Source organism: Carassius carassius, chromosome 40 (genome assembly GCF_963082965.1).
Source record: "Carassius carassius chromosome 40, fCarCar2.1, whole genome shotgun sequence".
Taxonomy (NCBI): Eukaryota; Metazoa; Chordata; class Actinopteri; order Cypriniformes; family Cyprinidae; genus Carassius; species Carassius carassius.
The window spans coordinates 13,442,384-13,449,238 of record NC_081794.1 but is presented as its reverse complement, the minus strand read 5'-3'; the positions used below and the strand labels follow the sequence as shown (position 1 = coordinate 13,449,238).

Below are 6,855 nucleotides of genomic sequence, written 5' to 3'. Positions count from 1 at the left end.
CGGCTCTGTTTTTAAGGCATTGTACTGTTCGTTCTGCATACTGTCCAAATTGTGGCCTCTCCAGGAAAGAAAAAAATGCCAAATACTAGTAGAATATTTCACTGCTATGTGTAGCTTTGGAATATAATGGAATATAATGCAGCTTGGTGCAATATTTTACGTACAGCTAAACTATTACTCTGACAAACAAGTAGAGGAGAACGAATGTGGTAGACTGACTTTGGTAGGTTCTCTCTTGTGTTTAGGTGTTCATTGGAGAAACATACAGTAACGTTCAAAAGTTTGGGGTCAGTAAGGTTAAAAATTATATTTTTATTCAGAAAGGAAACCTTAACTTTATTTAAAGTGACAGTTTAGACATTTATATGTTAGAAACCATTTATATTTAGAAGATATTGAGTTCATTTTAATCTTTCTAATTATCAAAAAAAACGGTTTCCACAAAAATATTAACAGTTTTCAATATTGATAATCGTAAATATTTCTTGAGCGCCAAATCAGCATATTAAAATGATTTCTGAAAGATCATTTGACACTGAAAATTAAAGTTGACAGCTGGAAATTTCGCTTGGCCATTACAGGAATAAATGACATTTTAAACTACATGCTTTAAACTAAATGTTTTCTATTAAATAAAGGCTTTTTATCTTGAAATGTCCGTTTCAAAATCATTTTTGATGATATACTGACTTCTATTAAGGCGAATGGCTTCTGTTTCTTTCCCGCGCTGTATGTTTGGTGAGCAGGTACAAAAAATTCTGCAAAAGGGCAGATTGTTTTACGGCAGCAACAAATGCATGTGTACTGCCATCCACTGTAACAACAACAGTGATATATTTATGACAGGGACTTCCACTCACTTTCCACTAATTGCAAAGTACACAAAATACACAAAACCACATGCAGTTGCTTTAAATTGTAATAATTGTATTGTAATGCAGCCTTAGTGAGAATAATAGATTTTCAAAAAAAATTTAAATAGTCAAAATTGTTGAATGGTATTGTAGGTGGTTGAGGATTTTTCTGTTGAAAGATCTGCATTAAATTTGCATTTGGAGTCAATATATAAGTCCCATTCTCTGTTGGAGAGTAAAGCAATAACTTGCATTTTATATACAGTGCTGTACTGTATACAGTAGATGCAGGAGATCAGATATCAGAGCATCATTTCAGTTATACGTCATCTAATTTGCATGGGGGCCTATTCTGGCTGAGCTCTAGAAACCCGTGGCTTGCGTTTTTGCCATTTAGTCAAATCTCAGCTCTTGCTCTGGTATAGATTTAGGATTCCTAGTTCCTTGTTTTCAGCATCGTCTGCTGCACTCATCTAGATGTCATGCTCTTTATCAAATATTGATGTATATTATGTATCAGTGGTGAAGACACTGGGCGATACTTACTGCCTCCTACGAACGTGATCCAAAGCGGGAGCTCAATCATCATTTATTTCATACCATACCATATGTTTTGCACATTGTGTATATATTTTAATGGATGTAATATATATTTTTATACATGTTTGGCGCATCCATGAGCTCTATTTTGTGAATAATTTTGAAGATACGATTATGTATATGCCATCACGTATCAGTGAAATCTGATGTATTGTGAAAATACTGTTTTAGAGGATGTTTTAGTCTCTTAAATATACCAGAGGAATGACATGCAAAACTTGTCTCTTTGTTTATTGTTGTCATAAGAGATGCTGTAACTGTTGTTTTTATACTCTCAATATTTAGAAAGGTTTCAAATACAAAAACAATCCATTGTTTTCATAGTGACATTTGATACAGTATTCTTCCTACAAACAGTTCTCCAGGCTCATTTCCATGACTATTAGATGAATGCAAACTAGTATTTATAGAATCACAAATGTCACTCAAACTTGGTTATATCAATTTGGATATCCGGTTTAATTACACTGTTATATAAGATGTTGAATTGATAAACATCTTTTGTTTCAATGGCTTGGATTGTTATCCAAATCATTGTTACTGTGTTCACATTGGTCATGACTGCAGCAAATTGTTATTATTTTTTACTACATATAATATATATGAAAAATAGTACTTATAGTTGTATATATGTAATATAATAAGCCTACTATAAGTACTATTCCTCCATTTTGGAGGAACGTACATGTACTGCACTACATTTTAGAAATTGTGAAACAAAGAAATAAAATTCAATTGATCCAAATGCAGGAGTGTACGGAGTTAGTCTAAACCACTGATTTGGTCAAATCTGATTCAGAATGAGCCAGAGGTACATGATTTGTTTACTTCTACAACCACTAGTCTTGACTATGATTCTATCACCCTAAAGACATATTGGAAATGGTTGATACACTGCTGGACTAGTGGCCATTTGCACAATATTAATGTAGCACAGTAGATCCTCTTAGTCTTAGTCAATTATTATTTGCTTAACTTGACTATAGTTGAATTCATTTGTACAGTAGTTTCACCACATATCAAACCTACATGACTTCCCCAACACAGAGACAAAAATCCAGGCCTGACACCTGTGCTCAGCTTTAAGCTCATCTGGAGGTTTCCACAGGTGTGTTATTACAGATCAATAACTGTATTACTCTTTGCTTCAAATTCTGTTTACTGAACATATATCTTTGTGACAGGATGGACACTTGTGGGTGACATCTTTGAAGCGATTCATACAAAAGGGGACCAGGCAACATCCGGCCAGGCACCTGCCCCAGAAACAAAAGAAGGGCAATGTTAATGCAAACTCAATACAACATGTACATGTGACCAATAATACAATAGTTCTGGTTCTCGAATCTGATTAGCTGAGTGTATCAATGGAGCTTTTTGTTCAAAGCACTGATAAAAGGAATAGTTAGCCAGAATTTTTCTCACTTATTCACTCTCATGTCTTTATAAGCTTCCGTGACTTTCTTTAGAGAGAAGTGTGTCTGTTTTTTGTTGTTCATTTAATCCAACCGTCCCCAAAACTGTTTGGATACCCACATTCTTTAAACACAAGAAACTCATACAGGTTTGGAATGACATGAGAGTGTGTAAATGATTACAAAATGTTTGTTTTTGAGAAAGCAATTCCTATTTTTACAAGCGAGTCATTGAATCATTCACTCGATTTGTATAATAACATTCAGATATTCTGGAAAGCGTTGCTGATAGATGCACAATGTGTAATTAGGTTTCATCAAACTGTATGTTTTCAGCAATACTCTGGTTAAAAAGTTAATTGTTAACTTCTTGTTTACAGTTGTATAAAAGCAATATTACACTTGCAGTTGTCCTGTTGGTCTGAATATCAGCACGGCCGTGATTACTTGCAATATTTGGAACAACAGCACTTTTGCTTGTGTAATTATTGATTATTCACTACAGAGTACTTACCCTACCACAGATAAGAGACAGCAAAAGAGAAAGGCATTGCTGCCTAGTTTATAGTAGATCTCAGTTCTGACAATCTTCTGGCAAGAAGGGCATTTTACTTTTGCAGGGGACATGGTGACATCGTCCAAGCTTACTACTGTCTCTGGGAAGGCGAAACACATTCATTTTGTTTATTCATTCAACATATATCAGTTCTATAGTGATCAAACCTGGACATTTGTCAATGGTTTTTGCCCCGCAACTTGTCAAGTTGTAAATATGTGCCATGTATGTAACAAACTGTTATTTTACCCGTGTTGTCCTCTTGCTGAGCAATGGTAGGAGAAATTGTCTCTGTAAAAGATATATAAAGTCGTCGTCTTTTGGATTGGAGCTTTTCCATTTGGTTTGAAGAGTATATTATACAAGATAATTAAAAGGTTTAGTTCACTTTCAAACTAAAATTTCTTGATTATTTACTCCCATAGTATCCAAGGTGTTTGTCTTTCTTTCTTCTGTCGAAAAGAAATTAAGGTTTTTGGTGAAAACATTCCAGGATTATTCTCATTATAGTGGACTTCAACAGCTACCGAACAGTTGAACGGTCAAAATTACAGTTTCAGTACAAGTCGAGGAATAAGGGTATTATCTAGCAAAACGATTGGTAATTGGTAACGATTGGTCAGATCAGGGTTGCCAGGTTTTCAAATCAAATCCTTCCCAGTTGCTTGTTAAAACTAGTCCAAAACTAGCCCAATCGCGTTTCCGGGAGGTTCCCCGATAAAAATTGCTTCCCAGGGTTAAAATATAAATATAAAGGGGCTAAATATCACGTTATTGGTATTGGGGTTGCTTCAAATCGCGGACATGAAAAACAATCGCAGACTTGGCAACACTGGTTCAGGTGGAGTGGCAGTTACTACACAGAGCCGTAGTCTACCGACAACTAACACAAAATCGTTTTCAAAATTGACAAAGAATCGCCTGCGATTCTAACATTGATTTTGTGAAGATTGTCAGTGAATTACGGCTCGGTGTAGTAAATGCCAACCGGTGTTGCCAAGTCTGTGGTTGTTTTTCATGTCCGCAGGTCAAAGTGACCCCAATACAAATAACGTGATATTTGTCCCCTAAAATGCGAATTTTACCAAGGCAACCCTGCTAAAAAAACGTATATTTTAACCCCGGGAAGCAATTTTTTTACCGGGGAACCTTCTGGAAGCGCGATTGGGCTAGTTTTGGACTAGTTTTGAGAAGCAACTGGGCAGGATTTGTTGTGAAAACCTGGCAACCCTGATCCGAACGCACGTGCTGGAGATATACTTCTAATTACAGGAGCGTCTTTACTGATGAGATGTGCATGAAAATCGCATTCGATTTTTTGCACAGCCCTAGGAAGTACTGAGTCGAAACATGCAAAGACCAAGTCAAAAAATTTGAACGTGTCATTGAACATACAACAACTTTTGAACATTCCTCTTTCTCCACATTTGGAAACACTGACTGAGTCGGTACTTCCGCCATGTGAAGCATTAGCTTTTCAATTTAATTAAATTAAATTTTCAATTTTTCAAGGATTACGTATTATGTGAAGTCATGGAGATGCATCACAGAGCAGGGCAACACAAGCATTTCTGTAATTACTATAAAGCATTTCTAAGCATATACCCTTTTTTTTTTTTTTTTTTTTTTTTAAAGACCGATAGTTTCACTAGATAAGACCCGTATTCCTCATCTGGTATCATGTAGAGCCCTTTGAAGCTGCACTGAAACTGTAATTTTAACCTTCAACCATTTGGTAGCCATTGAAGTCCACTATAAGGAGAATAATCCTGGAATGTTTTCATCAAAAACCTTAATTTCTTTTTGACTGAAGAAAGAAAGAAGTAAACATTTTGGATGACATAGTGGTGAGTAAATTATCTGGAAATTTTCATTTGAAAGTGAACTAATCCTTTACTGTTACGTTTGCAGCCTACCTATATTAATTTACCTGTGTTTTCTTTAAGACAAATATAGAGAATATATTGGATTGGAACATATATAATACAAGATTACATTAGCAACATTATTATTTCACCTGTTTTTTCCTCTTGAAGAGCAGTGATAGGAGAAATAGTTTCTGCAGAAATGGGGAGAACGTAGAGCCCTTGGATTGGAGCTTGAATTTCATCTGTCACAGAAAGTATATCATACAATATAATGCTGGATAATTAATGCTACATTTGCACACTTATGACTGAGAATGTTCCAGAAAAACCACAGTATCACAAAAAAATATGGTTTCAATTCAGTTTGTATATATAAGAACGTTCACTTTGACACATTTGGTTTAAAAGCTCGTTCATGTCTCTGTACAGATATCAGAAGGATCCCAGCGTAAGGAACAAGTGGATAGTTTAATTTCAATGGCATCCCGGATTGTGTGCATGTTGTTTTGGAAACAAGGCACATGCAGTGTCATGGAGAGTTAACAAAAAACATTTGTTGAAAGATGAAGTGGTACTAGATCTAGTCTCAGCCTCAGGCGTCACACCCATGGACCGTTGAACGTCTGATGCATATGGGACACAAAAGTGGAAATACTTCAGGATTGTTGAAGTTGTCATTGGATTGGTTGAATTCTACAGGATTTCCGTGAGAAGTGTGTGTAGCATTCTTTAACATTCCGCATAGAAACAAAGATACCATGGCAGCAAACCCCCTTCAAGAAAGAAGAAAGCCACCGTGTTTACAACTGTGACGACGAGCGATTATCAGGATCAACTTAATGCTGGATTTTCAAAATATGTTAAATATTTAAAGTTTGCGGCATAGAATCTTTAAAATACGTCCGAGGGATTTACACACCGGTCTGTTATTGTGGTGACATTTCCACACCCTAAAACTTGACGATGAACGAAACGAACTATGATTGGTTGTTTGACATGTCTTTAAACGGCCTCATGGGTGGGCCTTTGCCAGTGGATGCTGCCATGAATTCCAGACTTTTAGACAATACTAGATCTGACTGCAGCTGCATCACAAATCGTAAGTAAAGGATCTACAATAATGTTTTGTCTGGAAATGATCATTTTATTTTGATTATGTTGTCAAAACACAGGTGCAATAGGGAGGTGGCGCTGATACTGTTTCCTATGCAATGACGTTAGCCAATCATAACAGCGGCTGATTACTGAGAAGCCTTAAAGAACACGCCCCTTAAAAACAGGTAATTTTAGAGAGGTTCAGAATGAGCGTTCAAAATAATAATTTTCCCACAAATTTATTCTTTATTTTTATTTCATTTATTTATTTTTTGTGCAAAAGCTTTAACATTATTAGTAAACCTCAATGAACATATTAAAATAATAATATAAAAAAAATACATGTTGTGACCCCTTTTAATAAATCGAAAATCTAAAAATTTTATTTTATTTTATATCAAATAATAGCAGATTTTTCTCATTTTAAATGAACACCAAAAACTGAGATGAAAATTTTACTTAAGCCA

At 35.4% G+C, this 6,855-nt stretch overlaps 1 long non-coding RNA gene across 1 annotated transcript; it reads right to left on the bottom strand.

Annotated features, from left to right (window-relative positions):
- Positions 1–2,053: 2,053 nt before the first annotated feature.
- LOC132122148 (uncharacterized) lies at positions 2,054–6,406 on the bottom strand. The gene is made up of 3 exons (XR_009426345.1): positions 5,443–6,406; positions 3,384–3,716; positions 2,054–2,710 (listed from the first exon to the last, which is right to left on the bottom strand). It is a non-coding gene; the product is annotated as an uncharacterized LOC132122148 (long non-coding RNA).
- Between the last annotated feature and the right edge of the window lie 449 nt (positions 6,407–6,855).